We start from the raw sequence: 17,765 nt of genomic DNA on the forward strand, positions 1-17,765 counted from the left end.
GTATGACTCAGTTGTCCTGGACACGGAAAGTTTCCCGGTCAGAGCACACGCCGGGGTTAGGTGCTCGACTCCCTACAGAGGGCCTGCAGGAGGCAGCCGACGCATGTTTTACGCTCACACTGATGTTTCTCTCTCTCCCTCTCCCTTCCTCTCTCTCTCAAAATCAATTTAAAAATATTTAAAACAAAAACAACAAAACCCCCTACTATTGTCAAGCACTGTTCTAAGTGTTGGGAATAAAATATCTGCTCTTAAAGGCGTTTATATTTTATATTTGCCCCAGTTTGGACATTAAGTTATATGAACACTCACATTTTCCTATTCATTCAGCATAAGATGAAATTCTGTTGGGTAAAAAAGCACATTACACTGTGAGAAATGGATGTTGTTAGCTAATACATTTATTCATTCACTTAAATTTTACTTCTAAATATTATACATACGCCTGTCAAATGCTAAGCCAGATGGGATATAGAGGGAACAGGTGCAGCCTGGGATAATGGTCACACTCTACGTGCACCACTGTGTTGAAGACTCCGGTGACTCGACGGCCCCAAAGTCCTGCATTATCTCCATCCTTTCACAAACCTGCATAAAGCAGAGAAGACGAAATCGTCCGCCATCTGACAGCGGCGGTTCCAGCATCAGGATCACTGCCCCTAAGGAAAAACACCTTGTCTTTGTTTATAAATCGCCGCCTGCTTAGCAGACTGTGATGCACAGGGAGGCGGGAAATAGGGTAAACCACTGACAGGCTGGGAGGAGTCTATTCTGACCCAGTTCTGCTTTTGCATCCGTATTGGTGATGGGAAACCAATGTTGGAATTTGATGTACTAGCAAAATGACTTAAAAAAACCTTTTTAAATTTCAAAATAATTACATATATGTAAAACTATTTTATTTATATATTAAGTCCCTCTGGGGACTTGGGACCAGCCACGTGCTTGCGCAGATCTGCAGAGCCCTCCTTTGGGAGGCCATCAATTCATCACCGAACTTCCCGTATCAAAAGGCACCGCCGCCGAGCCGCGCGGGGACCAGCCGCGAAGGGCGACCCCTGGCGGCCGCTGGGCCGACCTCGCCCGCCGCGCGGAGTCGTCCAGCCCGACCGCCTGGACAACCAGCCACACAGGGACACGGTCCCCTCGGCTCCTCTGCGGAGCGCCCCCGTTTTCCAGGACTTCCTTCTGTGGGTCACCTGTGCACCCCGGCCCCCCCGCCCCCGCCCGGAATGGCGGGTCCGTCTCCGCCCGCCCTGAACTGCGGAGGATCGGGCGCCGACCCCGAGCCCTCGCCGGCGCGGGTCTTACCCGGTCTCTCCCAGGGGAGCCCCATCCCGCCGTCCAGGGGGAGGCACCTCCGCGCGCCCGGGGAGCCAGGGCCGGGGGCCCGCGGGGTGCGCGCGGCTCGGGGAGCAGGGCCAGGCCCGCGGGGTGCGCGCGGCTCGGGGAGCAGGGCCAGGCCCGCGCCCCCCGCGCCCCCCGCGCCCCCGCGCCGGACACGTGCCGCCGCCGCCGCGCGCTCGGGCCTGGGCGCCTCCAGCCCCGCCGCAGCCCCGCCCAGGCCGGGCGCGAACCCGGCGGGGAGAAGGGCGGGGACCGGGGGGCGGTCGCCGGTGGGTGGGGCGCAGCGACGAGGGGGTCCCGCGTCCCCAGCTCCGCACCTGCAGGCTCGGCGCCCGTCCGCGGGGCCCCGCCGCTGGCGCAGCCCCTGTGCCCGAGGCCACCCGGGGCGCGGCGACGCACGGCCCTCCCCGCGGGGGGCAGCGGCTGGGGCGGGGGGTGTGCGCTTCGCGGCCGGAGCCCGCCGCGGGGTCTCCACCGCCCCCGCTCGGAGCAAACCCCTGGAAACCGCGGGGCGCCCGAGGTCACCCCGTAGGCCAGTGGCCCCGGGAAAAGGCCTTTCCCGCCCGCAGCGCGTCCCGGAGCAGCCACGGAGACGCGGCTCCAAAACGGGGCGGAGACTTGGCCACAGCCAGACTTACCACACCCAGTGACCTGGGGTGCCCGGTCTAAACAAGGTGACTTTATCCGAATGTCCTGCCCCTGGGGATAAGCATGGCCACTCCCTTCCCTGCTCTCAGGAGAGGACAGTGACTGGGGTTTCAAAACGAAATAAGCCCTGGCCGGGCGGCGCGCTTGGTTAGAGCGTCCACCCGGTGCGCCGAGGTTGCGGTTTCATCGATGTTTCTCTCCGTCCCTCCCTCTCTCTCTCTCTGCCTCTCTCTGTCTCTGTCTGTCTGTCTGTCTCTCTCTCTCTCTCTCTCTCTCTCTCTCTCTCTGTCTCACACACACACACACACACACACACACAATCATTTGGGGTGTGTAGCTCTGAAGGTTACAAATTAGATATTAAAAGGCCGCAGGTTGTGGCTCATGACCAAGAGCGTGTAGAGGGCGCTGCCAACGGCGCAGACTCCTTCCAGGATGCCTGGAGGACCCTTTACCATGAGTAATTGCACGGAGTTGGAATTTCCAGTTGGATGGAAATTTCCATAGCAGGTCAGATGCGATGACCCCTAACAGGGCCTTGCAGCTTTACATTCTATATTTTTCTATGCTTCCATAGACTATACTTCCGTATTTCTATTTCTATATTCTATAAGGTAAGGCACCCGGATACAGCGCAAACAATTCTTCCCTGGAGGCGGAATCCCCCAGCCCCAGTCCTCTTGAGGTCTTTGCCCTGGATGCTGAGGCAGACACCTAAGGGTCCTGCAGTCACCCTTGCAGGGAACTTTTGCCCAAAGGGTACTTTACTGTCCTTGGCTTAGCAGAGTGGTTCTTATAACTCCCTGTTCTTTTTGGATTTGTTCTTGCTCTGTATTTTTAGGGGCTCCTACCTCCATCAGCTAGATGCAAGATGTTCTGTGAAATTAAATGTGGCTGAGTGGAGCACAAGATTGACAGAATCCTCAATCTGCCATTTACAAAGGATAATTTGCTCAACATTAAATATAAAAAGCTCAGCCTGATGGTTGCATTATAACCAGTGGGGTGTCTTTTCAACCAACATGCTGGGGACCAGCCGTCTACAACTCAACTCCTTTCAGTGATTTTGCCTTTAAGTGAGAGCATCCGAGCATGTTGAATGAGACTTAGTTCGTAATTGTCAGATATTAGTATAATGGATTCAGCTAAAAGGATTTTAGACATTTGGGCCAATTTGGCCCCCTGTTCTAGAAGCTGCATGTGGCATCGTATGAATCTGCCCCTTGAAACTGGAGAGAGGACCGTGTGAAAGCCTGGAACCCTTGGCTTGCTTATTTACGTTTCCCGACTCATTTGCCACCCAACATGCTGGCTGGCATGTGCAGGGCTTAGGGCTGGCCTACCTCTAACAAACAAAAGTATTTGTAGGAAGTTATTAACTCCGGGGTGCACTAAATCTGGAGCTTAATTCTCAGGCTGAAACCCCACACCAAAAATATTTCATTTGGCCTCTTAGCTTGCATTTCCAAGTGTTGTATGAGATTTGTTAGGCAGTTTTTAGCCTTATGTTAGGAAGTGAGCTGCACCTGAATTTTCAGGATGTGTCCTGAACTATCTTCATCCTAGCATGCCAGTCCCTAGGACTGTAAAGGTTTTGGAGTGAACTAACAGGACATTTCTAGTCTCGATTATACAGAGTGTGTACCCACAACAGGGAGATGACACCAGCTGTGGTAGTGACTCAGGCAGCATGTCAAGGTTGGGCCTGCACTTTCACACATTGGTAGAAGAGCTCGTTTACTGTAGCTCGGGGACATTTGTGGGATTCCAGGGCACATACGATTATTTTCGTTAACAGATAGCCAAGGCATGTGGTCTTTAAGCACTATAGGGATGTCTGACCTAGTTTCAGAGGGACAGGACCCTGCTTGGGGTGAATACTCACTTGAGAATTCCCTTGATTATAGTTGTGTTTGTGAATCCTTGGGTCTATGGTAAAATTTTCTTCCACAGCCATGCCCAGACCTAGTCATGGGCTCATCATGTTTTTTTCTTCATTTTTCTTTTTACTTTATTGATTTCTTTTTTTTTTTTTTTTTTTTTTTTTTGAGAGAGGGAGAGAGAGAGGAAGGGGGGGAAAGAGAGAAAGCGAGAGAGGGAATTTGTTGTTCCCCTTATTTATACACTCATTGGTTGATTCTTATATGTGCCTTGACCAGGGATCAAACCTGCAACCTTGGAGTATGGGGACAACGCTCTAACCAACTGAGGTACCCAGCCAAGGCTTAACCACATTTAAAAAAATCTTTTTAAAAAGAACTTATTAGCCCTGCTGGCGTGACTCAGCGGTTGAGCATTGACCTAGGATCCAGGAGATCACAGTTAGATTCCTGGGCAGGGCACATGCCCGGGTTGTGGGCTTGATCCCCAGCAGAGGGCGTGCAGGAGGCAGCCCATCAATGACTCATCATTGATGCTTCTATTTCTCTCTCCCTCTCCCTTCCTCTCTCTGAAATCAATAGATATATTTTGAAAAAATAAAATAAAAATCACTTATTAGCTTACACAGATAATATGTGAATACAATCTTGTGGGACTATTTCCAACAGCGAAGAACTATATTCAAGAGTAAATGATTAGTCTCCCTTTACTTCGCCCTCTAAGCTCGCTCCTGATGACCTCATCCTAAATGGCGTCATTGAGAGCAGAACATCATTTTCTGATCTTTTTAATGCATTTACATTCATGCATATAAACACATACAAATACTTAGTTTAGTAACTATTAAAGAAATCACAGAGTATGCTGTTTTTTTTTTTTTTTTTGGTGTTGCTTTTTTATTAAAAATAAAAAGCAATTATATTTAAACCAGAGACCATCAGGATTTGGGATAGGTCCTTGTTTACAAACCCAGAATTGGAGTTTTCCAAAGGCCTCCCTCACCTGTGGCCCAGACAGTACTATTTCATTTTACAACCCCCTTGCCCATAGTCCTTCGCTTTGCCTCCCAGTCCAGCTGCAACAAGAGGAAAAACATTCTCTTCAGTGCAACAATTTAGAAAGCCTCGTTTGTGTCTTTAGATGAAAGGATAAATAAGATTTTTTAACCAACAGAGTGAAAAAAAGGAAACACTAACAAATATTTCAATTAAGAGCTAAGCATGCATACATAGATAGGCTACTTAGGCAACAAGGGAATATTTGTTGTAGCCTTGGAGATGGAAATGGGATAATTGATAAGAAAAAGGGGTCCTTCTCACCCATTATCCTTTATTTCTAGCAAATTCTAGCAGCTTCCCTAATCCTTCCTTTATGACCACTTGACAACCAAACAGAAGGCAAGAGCTCTCCCCTGCAAGAGCTGAGCTTGATTGTTTACAATCTTCCACCCCCAGGGGTTCTCGCCCCCCACCTTGATCAGGAGAAATGGCCTCCTGCTCACCCTGTCTGGACTCCCAGGCTGCACAGTGAAGGGGAGAGAAATCTCATTTTGGAGACAAGCATTTTCTGTGAACTCTATTAAGCAACAAAGCAGCCAGGCTTTCACAGGGGTCACATCTCCAGGATGTAATCACCAACTTCTTGGGTGCAATATAAGGCCCCTGCCGGAGTCCACTCTTTCCATGTTCATCCATGTGATTATTTCACGATAACAGCTTTCTCGAGGGAGTCAGAGCTGCTTTCTGCACATTTTAATGAGCCTGTCATCCTGCCTCAATTTTTTCCCCTGCTTAGTCTTTAATTCTTTTCTGATTCTTTCACGTGGTGAGCGACATATGTTTGGAAGACCAAGAGGACACAGAGATTTTAAATGTCATCCAGCATAGATGGAAGTCCATTGTCTTTTCTTGAAATATAGCAATAGTGCAATTTCTTGATTTAACAGAGTTAAAAGAATTTTTTATCTGTGTGTTTTTTTGGGGGAAGGGGATGTATAATTTGGCATAGAATTTCAGTATGTTCCTGGATAAAGAAAATCTTTTTTTTCATAAAGAATTGAACATTAAGTAAAGTTGCAATAAAGTGCATCATAACAAACATCTTGTGTAATAAAATATTTCAGAATCCTATCCAAATTCAAGCTTCCATAGCCCTGTTTCTACTAGAATTTATTTTAAAAGACTAGATAATCTATATGTAGAAATAGTGATGGTTCTAACAGCTAATATTTTTAATTTTATTACTTAATATAACAGCAAATACTGAATATGATGATCAAAAATGTGGTTTTTAAGTTTAAGAACAGGAAAAAAAAAAGAATAGATACTGTATGATTGAAATATTTGATTTCATTTCTGTTACTCATACCATTCCATAATTGTTAAACCTGTACTTAATTTTCAATATGCTCAATATTTTTTCCTCACACTGGAGTTCGATTTTTACAACTAAATTTACTCTGGGATTTACTATAAAAGGATAGTGGAATAGGATTTGATATTATAAGTAAGTTTACCTTGGGATTTACCAGGTAAGGACTGTAGCTTAGGGTATATTTTAATGAATTTCAACTACCCATTGATGATTTTTTATTCTACTCTTTTCTGATGGCTTTTGTTGATGAGTGTCTGTGACTAATGCTCCCTGTGGCTTCACCTCTTTAAATTAATCTGGCTCTTTATCCTTTGTAAACATATGTATGATCTGCCTCAATCAGATTTCCTGAAAACAAAGGAAAGTATTCACCTTTTCCCAGGAGATTTACAAATGATATGCATTGAACTAATCCAGTTGGAGTAACATGATTATTTTTGTGTGTGTATGCAAAAGGCCATAGATTGTTTAATAACATATGAGGAAAGGGAGATGACAATTCTCCCGGCTTCTTTGCATCTGGATCTGGGGAAGAAAGTGTCTGTGAGCTGAGAACCCTTGTGGCTGCTAACTCCAAGTCTTTCCTTAGAAATGATGCCTTCTCTTCCTCTAGAAACAAGGATACAGCCTCTAGCTCAGACAAAGAAGACCATGCACTGGCTCGCCTTCACTCACACCTGTCTGTCTAGCAGTGACGACGGCCTTGTAGGCGCAGGGTCCCACTGGGCCACCAGGTGGCAGAACCACGGCCTGGGTGTTCAGGCCAGTGGGCGGAGGGAAGGACATGCCCTCTGTCTGGGCCTGGGTGTGGGTTCCTGAGGCCTCTCACACACCTCTTTGGTGTCTGTTTCAGTTTGTTGGAACTACTATAACAAAATATTACAGACCGGGTGGCTTATAACCAACAGAAATTCACTTCTCACCATTCCAGAGGCTGGGAAGTCCAAGATCAAGTTTCCAGCATGGTCGAGTTCCCGTGAGGGCCCTCTTCCCGGTTCAGTGTTACCGGAGAATTAAACTACCCCGACGCTCGTGGAGCGAGGCTCTTGCGATATCTTTAGAAAATGAATTTTCTAAGATTCACACAGGAGAATGAGATGTGGGAGCAGGCTTTCTTTGGTTGAAGTTACACTTCTCGGCTTCCAGAGTCGCATTTCCCTTGAGCCAGTCCTGGGAGAGGTGCAGCTGGGGCTCCGGCAGAGCCAGAAGCAGGGCCAGTGTCCAGAGCTGCTGGCCTTTGTGGCAGTCGGGTGTGAGTGCAGGGGACCACATCTCCCTGGCACAGGAGAGCCAGGAATGCCGAGAGCCAGAGAGAGAAGAAAGGGGACTTCCTTTGTTTGGAAGTTTTAAATATTCAGGTTTTGAGCACTTGCAGGGGCCACGCCTATTCTGGCCACTGAATTGCTTTCAGGTGTGACTGACGGGCAAGCACCTTCCCACTTCCCTCGAACCTTACTGGTCTATATGGTCTTCCCCTTCCTCCTTTCCTGTGAAATAATAGCCAGGTTATTACAAGGGCATCAAGAGCAGACACTTGCTGTGTCCTCACTTGGCAAAAGAGGCGAGGGAGCTCTATGGGGCCTCTTGTGAGGATGCTGGTCCCCTTCATGAAGCTCCACCCTCATGACCCAGTCACCCGTCAGAAGCCCCACTGCCTAAGGCCATCACCTGAGGGGGTAGGATTCAACGTATGAATTTGGGGGGGGGCATAAACATTCAGACCACAGCAGTGTGCTTTCTTCCTCTGCCTTCCCTTGACGGCGTCTGCCCCTTCCTTGGTTTCCCTCTCTTTCCACGCTACATAAACTCCGTGATAATTCCACCAAAGCCATGGTTTTGTCATCTGATGACTCTTCAAAAACACCTTCTCCCGAGTTGCAGCCTCCAGTATTCAACACTGTTGGATATTTCCATCTGAATTCACCATTGTTCCTCAAAACCACCACATCTCAGATGAACTAATTATCTGTATTCTCCAAACCCGCCTTCTTTTGTGTTTCTTATCTGAGGGAGAGATTGCAGCCAATTGCCGAAAATGGAGCCCTAATGGATTCTTCCCTCTTGTCACCTCCCCCAATCCAGGTTACTAAATTCTATACATTTTATTTCCTAAACATATCTCAGACTCCTCTGTTTTCCATGACCACTTCTACTGCATTAGATAAGTCAGTGAATTACTTTATTATTTTTTGGAGGAGGGAAGTGAGAGGATTGGGAGATGAGTGTTTTTCACAGACATAATACACACTCTTTGTAGATGGGTTAAGACCCTAAACATACTAACATGGCCATATTTCTTCTTCCTGTGTAGCTTCTGTGAATATAACTTTAGAAGATTGTCCATTACTTTGAATTGAATGACTAGCTATTTACCTGTTGATGGTAAGTTCTTTGCCTCAATAAATTGTCCTGCCAACATGATACGAAAGTGTCCTTTTTATGCACATTCTCACCAACTCTAAAAACCATTAGTTTTTAACAAGCTGATGGGCAAAATCTGTACTTGTTTCTCTTGAAGTTATGTTTTCATGATCATCAATAATTTCTAGCATTTTTATACATTTTATTATTTCTTCGTTTTTTATTATGTGAGTTACCTCATGAAAGATTCATGAGGATAGAATAAAATTTCAATACCATCTCCATTGAGTTGGAAGAGCTCTTTAGGTTGCGTATATGAACCCTTGTTGGGATGATTGTGTGTGTGCAGTGATTTTTTCCTTTTACTCTGCCGCTTGCCTTTTCATGCTTTGTCACTCAGAAGTAATTTGTGTGTAGTTTTGATGCGGTCTCCTGGTCTTTTCCTGTGTGTCTCCACAACACCGTCTAAGTAGCCTCTCTCCCGGGGCCTCCCTGCCTTCTTCCTGGACACCAGGTTGTCCCACGGATGTCTTTTCACAGCACAAATCAGCCCTGTTACTTTTGGCTTTAAAATCTCTGGGGTGCCCTGGCTGGTTTGGCTCAGTGGTTGGAGCGTTGGCCTGTGGACTGAAGGGTCTTGGGTTCCATTCCTGATCAGGGGCACCTGCCTCAGTTGCAGGCTCGGTCCCCAGTCGGGCACCTGCAGGAGGCAACCGATCAATGTGTCTCTCTCACATCGGTGTTCCTCTCTCTGTCTCTCCCTCTGCCTTCCACTCTCTCTAAAAAATCAATGGAAAAAATATAGTCAGGTGAGTATTAACAACAACAAAGATCTTTGAGTAGCTTCTCAGTGTCCCCAGGGGAAAGTCTACACTGATGTCAGCACGGCAGAGAAGGCCTTTTGTGGTCCGGTGCCTCCGACTCCGTCTGCCACTCGCCCCTACCAGCTCCCATCGCCTCATGCACCTCATGTCAGAGTCTGTAAACACTTCACTCCCTGTGTCACCCCTGATTTCCCTTTCCCTTGTCTTCTCAGGGGATTCCTGCTCATGATTCCCGGCTCCAGCACAGTGTTATTCTTTTCCTTACTCCATCATGTGGTGCATATTCCTCCTTTGTTGTGTTTTCCCAATTTCTGCTGTAGCAATGTACCTGTAGTCTTACTTACTTAATAGCTTTCTGTAATATACACCCATTCTTAATTTAAATAAAACTAATCATAAAGGAAATTGTATATCTCTGCTGTAAATGGAGATGCAGTGTTGCTTGCAACAGAGTGAAGACCATAAAAATAAAAGCATAACCACTACAGCCGTCTTCCTGTGCCCCATGTACAATCATCGCGCCGGTCAGCACACACTGACTTTTGGAAAGCACCGCTCAGTTGTACCGCTTATCAAATCACCCAAAAGCAGACTTTTAAAGAGAGAGAGATTCTTCTGGAGCAGATTTACAGACCATTGTAGCATTGTAGCTTATAAAAGACACAAATTTGTAAAAGGGTTTGGACATATCATTAAATAATAGCAGTTATTTCTAGTTATTGTCACAGTAAGAACTGTTCATCTTAACCCTGTGGAAATGGAGCAAGTCCTGGTTGACTCACTCAGTTTTAAGCAGTGTTATGAAAAGCTTTCCACATGTTTCTTAGGGCGTTTTTCCTATGGCCTTTGTTTTAATTCAGGAGGGAAAGTAGTAAATACAGAGGAGAGGAACGAGATCAGCAGGGCAGTGAAAGTGGGATGTTGTGCCTCAGGGGACAGATGTTGCAGAAAACTCTGTCAGGCTAAATTTGTTTGATTATATAGTGGGATGAAAATGACCTTAGAATAAAACACAGTATGATATAAATATAATATATGAAGATTTGGGAATGGTCAAGGATTTTTGCTGGGCTAGACTTAACTACCTGTGCCATTTCACTGTTAACAAAAATCGCAAAGGGGGTCCATTATTTATTGTAAAACTGTAAGTATACAATTCACACTAATTTTTATTCTTCCTTCTTGTTTTCTTTTCATCTCTAGGTGCTGATTTCTACATGGGTATGTGATACAAATCTACATTCGAATGCTGCTGCTGTTTGATTTGCTAAGAATGATTCTGCAAAGAAGCTGAACATCTAATAAGTAGAGAGCTAGAAACAAAGAAAATTATTATTTAAAACTTTTCAAGTTTGTTACCCTTCTCATCCTAGGGTGATAAAGTACCAGTTTCTACTAAATGCGTAAAAGTGCTGCCAATCCTAGAAATTTCAGAGAGAAGAGTAAGCATTAGCTAGTACTATAGAAATATAAAAATAGAACTTCGTGACCAGTAATGAAGGGGTGTTTATTTCCTGCATTACACCCAAATGTATAATTTTAGTTGTTCCTTTTCAAATTACAACCGGATACAAAAACCTCTTTTTATTCAGAAAGGATGTTATTAAGTTTTCCTTAAAAAAAAAAAAGCAGCTGTGCACAGGCAGGCCTCAAAAATGGACCCAAAGACGAATGTAATAATATTTTAATGAGATGAAGTCACACTGTTTAACTCTATCCTTCCTTCCAGTTTCATTACCATTCACCATTTGTGACCTTAGGTGGGGAGAGAGGCGTTTAGTTTAGACTCAGCTGAAATTGCACTCAGGAGTCCACCGAGCTTTGGGGCCGATGACGGTTGTCCTTTGTCCTGTTAGTCTGTGATTTCAGCATCTCTCCAGGCCTTTAGCTGAAGAGGGAGATCACATGCCGGTGAGGTTCCCTTCCTTCAGTGAGAGCCACCTGGCAGCCTCAGCAGCTGGCCCTAGAGTGCTGTTGACTCTCACATGACTTCTTGTGCCCAGAAGTCAGTGGGGACACCTTGGGGCGCCATAATTTCTGTCCCCCCCAATTATACACAAAAGTGTTTTATTTTTCCCCCTTGAGGAATGGGTTTCCATAGCTTCCACAAGATTCCTCAAGGGTCCAATCATTTTTAAAAGGTTGAGAACTGCTTCTGTGATGTCTCGTTTTGCTTTAATTTGCAAGTACTAGAGCGACTGCCTCCACATTATAGAGACTCTAAATCTTTTTATGGTGAGATTGCTAAGAGTTCTTTTTTTATATATTATCGCACAATATGCATAGCATAATATTTATATTTGTAACCTTTCGTAATTGCATAATTTAGTGGAATGGAATACTTACACCATGGTGTGTTAACTATCATCACCATCTATACCCAGAGTATTTCATCTCCTCCAACAGAAATTCTGTGCCCATTAAACAATAACTCTCACTACCCTCTGCACCCCGGCCCCTGCAAACATCTATTCTACTTTCTGTCTTTATGAATTTGCCTATGTTGGGTAGCTCGTATAGGTGAAACCATACAATATTTGTCTTTCTGTGCCTGGCTTATTTCACTAAGCATCTATGTTGTGGCACATATCAAAGTTTCATTCCTGCGTACGGCTGGATAATGCTGTTTATGTGGATTGTCCACTTTCGTAATCCATTCTGTTGATGGACACTTGGGTGGCTTCCACCTTTTGGCTGCTGAGAATAGTGCTGCTGTGAACATTGGTGTACGAGCCTCTGAGTCCCTGCTTTCAGTTATTTTGGATTTTATGCCTAAGGGTGGACTTGCTGGGAATACTTCTTTTCGTTAGATTAAAAATTCTAAAGTTAGTTTCTTCTGTTTCGCCATCAAGAAGAGTTTTGCCACAGAACTATTCAAAGCCGGTTGCCATTCCCTGATCAGCTCGCTGACCGCAGCTTCTCTGATGTGAAGCCACCTGGGTGGTCTCCGCGACCTCCTGCTTTCCAGTGACGCCTTCTCTCACGGTCTTGCCTGCAAAACACATAGAAACCAAATCCATCCGAGAAGATCGTTCCTTTTCGATTTATCTCCACTGTAGATCTCATAGACCCTGGTCCCTTTCAACATGACACAGAACTTTTTGCTTCGTGAACAAGATATCCTAAGCAACATTTCTATACAATTTTCAGAATCTATTTTGCAAATTACTTGAAATGGCACCTGTCACCGATGAACAGGGACAGAAAATAAGGACAGGCCATGCCCCTCGTGGAAATGATTATTCCAGACACGGCGTTAATTTGCCAACCCTGAAAAAAGTCAGTTTTGTTTATAAAGACTTTGACATATCCACAGAATTGAGAATTTTAAGTAAATATCACAAGCTTGTGTTTGCTGGTCCCTGGGGTAATGCTTAATTCAAGTTCCTCTGGAGCTCTTTACCCTCAGAAATCACATTAAAGCGATGACATTATGGAGGGATTGGAGAATGGGAGACCAAAAAAAAAGAATTGAGGATGGATTTCTAGTTGGAGCTCAGACCGAGGGGTTCATTCTCAGAGAGAAATGTCATCATTTCTTCATTTCTCTTAAACTCATCCCTAGACCCGTTAACTTTCCCTCACTGCCGTCGGACTTGCTCTGGGTTAGGCCTAGTTCCGTGGGTTTGCTCCTGTTCTCAGGAAGGATGGACACACGGAATCAAAGGCTCTGAAGTGTTGGAAGCCCTGTGCGTGAGGGGGAGAAATATAGGGGGGAATGTACGGGGATATGTTCTAAATTATATAGTTAGCTCACCTGCTTTTACGAGCCAGGCAACTGTGATGCGTTCCTGTTAAAAGATGAAGACAGACGGTCCCTTCTCTCGTGGAGCTTAAACTCACCGCGTAGAGGAGGTGGCCTGATTGTTCTAAAGTTGATGGATCAAGAAAATAGGTTTTAGCTGATTATAAATAGCATCAACAAACAGTAAAATAACTGAAGATGTGACTCATGGATGTAGGGACGGGATTGGAGGCAGCCAGTGCGAAATGTTAGCTTTCACATCTTTTATAGTGAGGCACCGGTAAATAATGTTTAAACTACTTTATTTTTTTTTTTTATTGAGAAATAGGAATAAATATGCATTATTTGGGGTTCAAGTAACCATGAAAAGATGAAGATTAAAAAATGGTAGTGGGGTTGGGACATGGGAAGTCAGTTTCTTTTTCTCTGTATTTTCCTGAATGGTTTGAATACGTATGCATTTCTCTTATAAGAAAAAAAATCAAAGTTCAAACAGCAAAACAAATGCCTTTACAGGGCCTGGAAGTCCTTGGGTTCTCTTATTTTTAACACTTTTTTTTTTTTTCAGTTTGTCTCTGGCTACTCCCCTCTCTCAATAATCAATAGTGTATTGATTATCCGGTGGCCGTTGCTGTGCTGTGAACTTCTCACAGCCCCTCTGCAAGACAGCTGGTGTGTTCTTCACAGTATTCGTCTCCTGTGGTCACTGTAACAAGTGGTCACAACTGGATGGCTTGAAACAATAAACATTTATTATTTCGAGGTCCTGGAGGCCAGAGGCCCATAACTGGGCCGAGGTCAAGGTGAAGCACAGCCAGCAACACTCCTGGAGGCCCTCGGGAGGACCCGTGCCTGCCCCCTCTGGTGGCTGCTGGCACCCCTTGGCTTGCGGTCACCTTACTCCGACCTCTACCTTCGTGGTCACGGTGCCTTTTCTGTGTCAGATCTCCCTCTGCCTCCCTTCTATAAGAATATACGTGATTGCATTTCAGACCCACCTGGATAATCTCCCCATCTCAAAAAATCGTAACCTAATCACACCTGCAAAGACTTTGCCACATAAGGTAACAATCACAGGTCCCAGGACTAGGAACATGGATATTTTTGTGGGTGTGTGGGGGCTACTTTTCAGTCCGCTCTACCTCGTTTACATATATGGAAATGAAGGGATTACGTTCACTTTCCGAGGACACACAGGCATTAAGCTGCAGAGTCTGAAACTAAACCTGTGTCTAATTGATCCTGGAGTCTCTCTGTCTGTCCCTTCTTCTCTCCCATTGTCCCTAAATCATAAGCAGTACTGTTTGCATTGCTGTTTAATTCTGAGTCAAGGTTAAATGTAAAATTCTTAGGTTTAGGGTGCAAAGGGTAGGCAATACCGAGAGAAGGTATTGATGACACACACACTAATCTTGAGGTTAGTGCAACTCTTGCATTTAATTCCTTCTTTGTTGAAGCAGGCAGCGAGGCCGAGAAGACAGATGGGGACACACTCCTCATGGGGATGGGTCAGTGTCTCATGACCTGGCTGCTGCTGGCTCTCAGCTGATCCGTCAGGCACCTCTGCTAGCAGGATTTCCTTCTGCCCCAGAGGCATGCTGTAGTCTGCAAAGCCCCGACCCAGTGTCTCCTTTGTAGATGCAGGGAGATGGGCGCTAGGGCTCAGGGGTGTTATGGTGACCCCACTTTTGCTTTTATGCTAAAGTTTCTAGTGGGCAGGGAACTACAGCAGCAAGAAGTGTTAGCCGTATTGGCTTTGTAAAAATTTTATTATTGATTTTAGAGATAGAGGAAATGGAGAGAGAGAAAAACATTGATTTGTTTTCCACTTATTTACACATTCACTGGCTGATTCTTGTATGTGCCCTGACCAGGATTGAACCCGCACATTGAGACAACGCTCTAACCAACTGAGCTACCTGGCCAGGGCAGCCCCACTGACTTTTATTTAAACCCAAACAAGTTTTTTCACTGCTAGCTTTTCAGGTATAAACACGCTTTCCCCTCTTCAAAAATATTTCTCAAAAACATTATGTTCAAAACCAAGTTTTATATAAAAGTGTGTATTATATTTCTTAAGAACGATGTGTTTGTGTTTAACAAGTGGGGTGAAAATATTTTGGCAAAACAAGCTCACTTGAGGGGAGCGCTGAAGCTCTTTGAAAAGTACCTAAAAGATACAGTCACAATTGTACACAAATAGTACAAAGGCACATGGGGCATTCCTTCCTTAGGGGAAACCACTGAAGGGCGAATAAATTGGCTTGCAACCTCCAGTCTTCTCTTTATGCTTTTTCACGTACATATTTACATTTTCAGTAAATGGGATCATATTTTGGCTGCTTGCTTTTCAAAATTAACAATGAACCCTAGAGGTGTCCAGGATTGGATCAGCCCTGCCCTCTTGTGGCAAGTCTTAAATTTGCGGGGCATGATTTTTTTCTCTCCCAAGGGCTTATTTTTATTATTTTATTTTTTATGTTTTCATTGATTTCAGAGAGAGAGGAAGGGAGAGGGAGAGAGAAATAGAAACATCAATGATCAATGATGAGAGAGTCATTGATCAGCTGCCTCCTGCACACCCCCCACTGGGGATGGAGCCAGCAACCAGGGGGGCATGTGCCTTGACTGGGAATCGAACCGTGACCTCTTGGTTCATAGGTCAACACTAAACCACTGAGTCACGCTGGCCCGCCAGGGGCTTATTTTTAGAATGTTTTGGCATAATGCTGTTGTCATCAGCCACCAACATTTTCAAATAGAATGTACGGACCTCAGTATTAGTTGTACAGGCTCATAGAATAGAAATGGTTTGGGCTTGAAGTTCACAATACTAACAACAATGACGAAAATAACCTACAATGGCTCCATGTGGAAGTAGGAAATTCTTGCTCTTTTGATCAGGGAATTGCTGGAACTGCCTGGCAAGCAATCGTCTGAAGGGGGTTGTCCTTCAATGATGATTTAAAGCATGAAGGATATGAGGTTGAAGACTAAGGATTTTCTTTTTTTTAAGATGTAGAGGAAACAATAAGGATTGTCTAACCCGGTTATTTTATTTTACAAGTGAGGAGACTGAGGGTTGGGGTGATTGAGTGGCTTTCCCAAAGAAAAAGGCCAGTAAGTCGCTCAGAGCCTGTGGGTTTCTGGCCAGCCCTGGCTCTTTCTACTATCATCCACGGCCTTTCCATTAGGGCTCTCTCCTTACGTGGTGAACATCCAATCAGAAAGTATACAAGGAATGCTCTAAGAAGTACTCAGTACAAATGCAAGGAAGCAGAAATATTAGGTGACCCAGCAGAAAGCCGGTGTGATTTGTATCGATGGCTTAAATAAGTCTGAAATGGTGGAACTCAAAAGCTCTTTAAAAAATCCAGTTCAGTCCACTCAGCTTATTGGTGGAATAAATGTGTCTGAACTAATAAACACGAAATTCTTAGCGCACGCAGCAGTGGTCTACACTGTTAAATAAATAATCATTACCATTATATGGTTGGCTCTTTCTTAAGGATTTTACATACATTAACTTTCAGTCCTCACAACAACCCTATGAAGTAGAGCCTATTTTTAACCTCATTTTATAGATGAGGAACCTGAGGCCTAGAGAGAGGTTGAGTAACCTGCTAAGGTCACACAGCTGTGGATCGTAGATCTAGGATTTGACTCCAGGCAGCCTGGCTCTGTCATCTGAGTCCTTACTGTCTTGCTAAACTTTAAAGGCTCATCTAGTGCTCAGGCTAGAAGCCTAGCTTCTGACTACATACAACACACAGCCCCTTCTCTGTCATGTCCCTCTCTATCTCACACTTGGAAACAGGAGAAGGTCTCCCCAGAGTCACTGAAGTACAAATGGCTGTGGATGAGATTGCCTAGGGAGAGCATAGTAAGAAGGGGATCTTGATGAGCCTGGAAGAACTCTACCATTTAATGGCCAAATAAGGAAGGTGGGCTTGCAAAAGAAACAAAGGAGTTGAAAGGTAGAAGGTCATGGAAGGTAAGGCTGAATGTGTCCATTGGATTTAGCTACATGAAGGTCTTAGATGGTTTTAGCAAGAAAGTTTCAGTGGTGTGGGGGGTGATGAAAGCCAGATAGTAGACTGTGTTAAAGAGAGGAGGCAAGGAAATGGAGAATAGAAAAGTTACTGAATTTGTTAGTCAAGGTTCACCAGAGAAACAGAGCCAATTGTTTGTTTGTTTAAAAGAACTGGGTCATGAAACTATAGAGGCTGACAAGTCCCGAGACCTGCAGGATGAGTCAGCAAGTTGGGTGGAAAGCTCATGGTACTTCCCGTTAAGACATTGGCAGGCTGGAGACCCAGGAAAAGCCGATATTTCAGGTAGACTCCAAAGATAGGAAAAATGCTAATGTCCCAGTTCAAAGGCCGTCAGGCAGGAAGAATTCTCTCTCGCTCATGGGAGGGTCGTTCTTTTTTGTTGTATTCTGGCCTCCAACTGACTGGATGTGGCCCATTCACCCGAGGGAGGGTTGTTTACTTTACTGGATTTAAACATTAATCGCATCCCGAAACACCCTATCAAACACATGAGGAATAATGTTTAATCAGCTATCTGGACATCCCATGGCC

This window comes from Miniopterus natalensis, chromosome 16 (genome assembly GCF_054644295.1).
Source record: "Miniopterus natalensis isolate mMinNat1 chromosome 16, mMinNat1.hap1, whole genome shotgun sequence".
Classification (NCBI taxonomy): Eukaryota; Metazoa; Chordata; class Mammalia; order Chiroptera; family Miniopteridae; genus Miniopterus; species Miniopterus natalensis.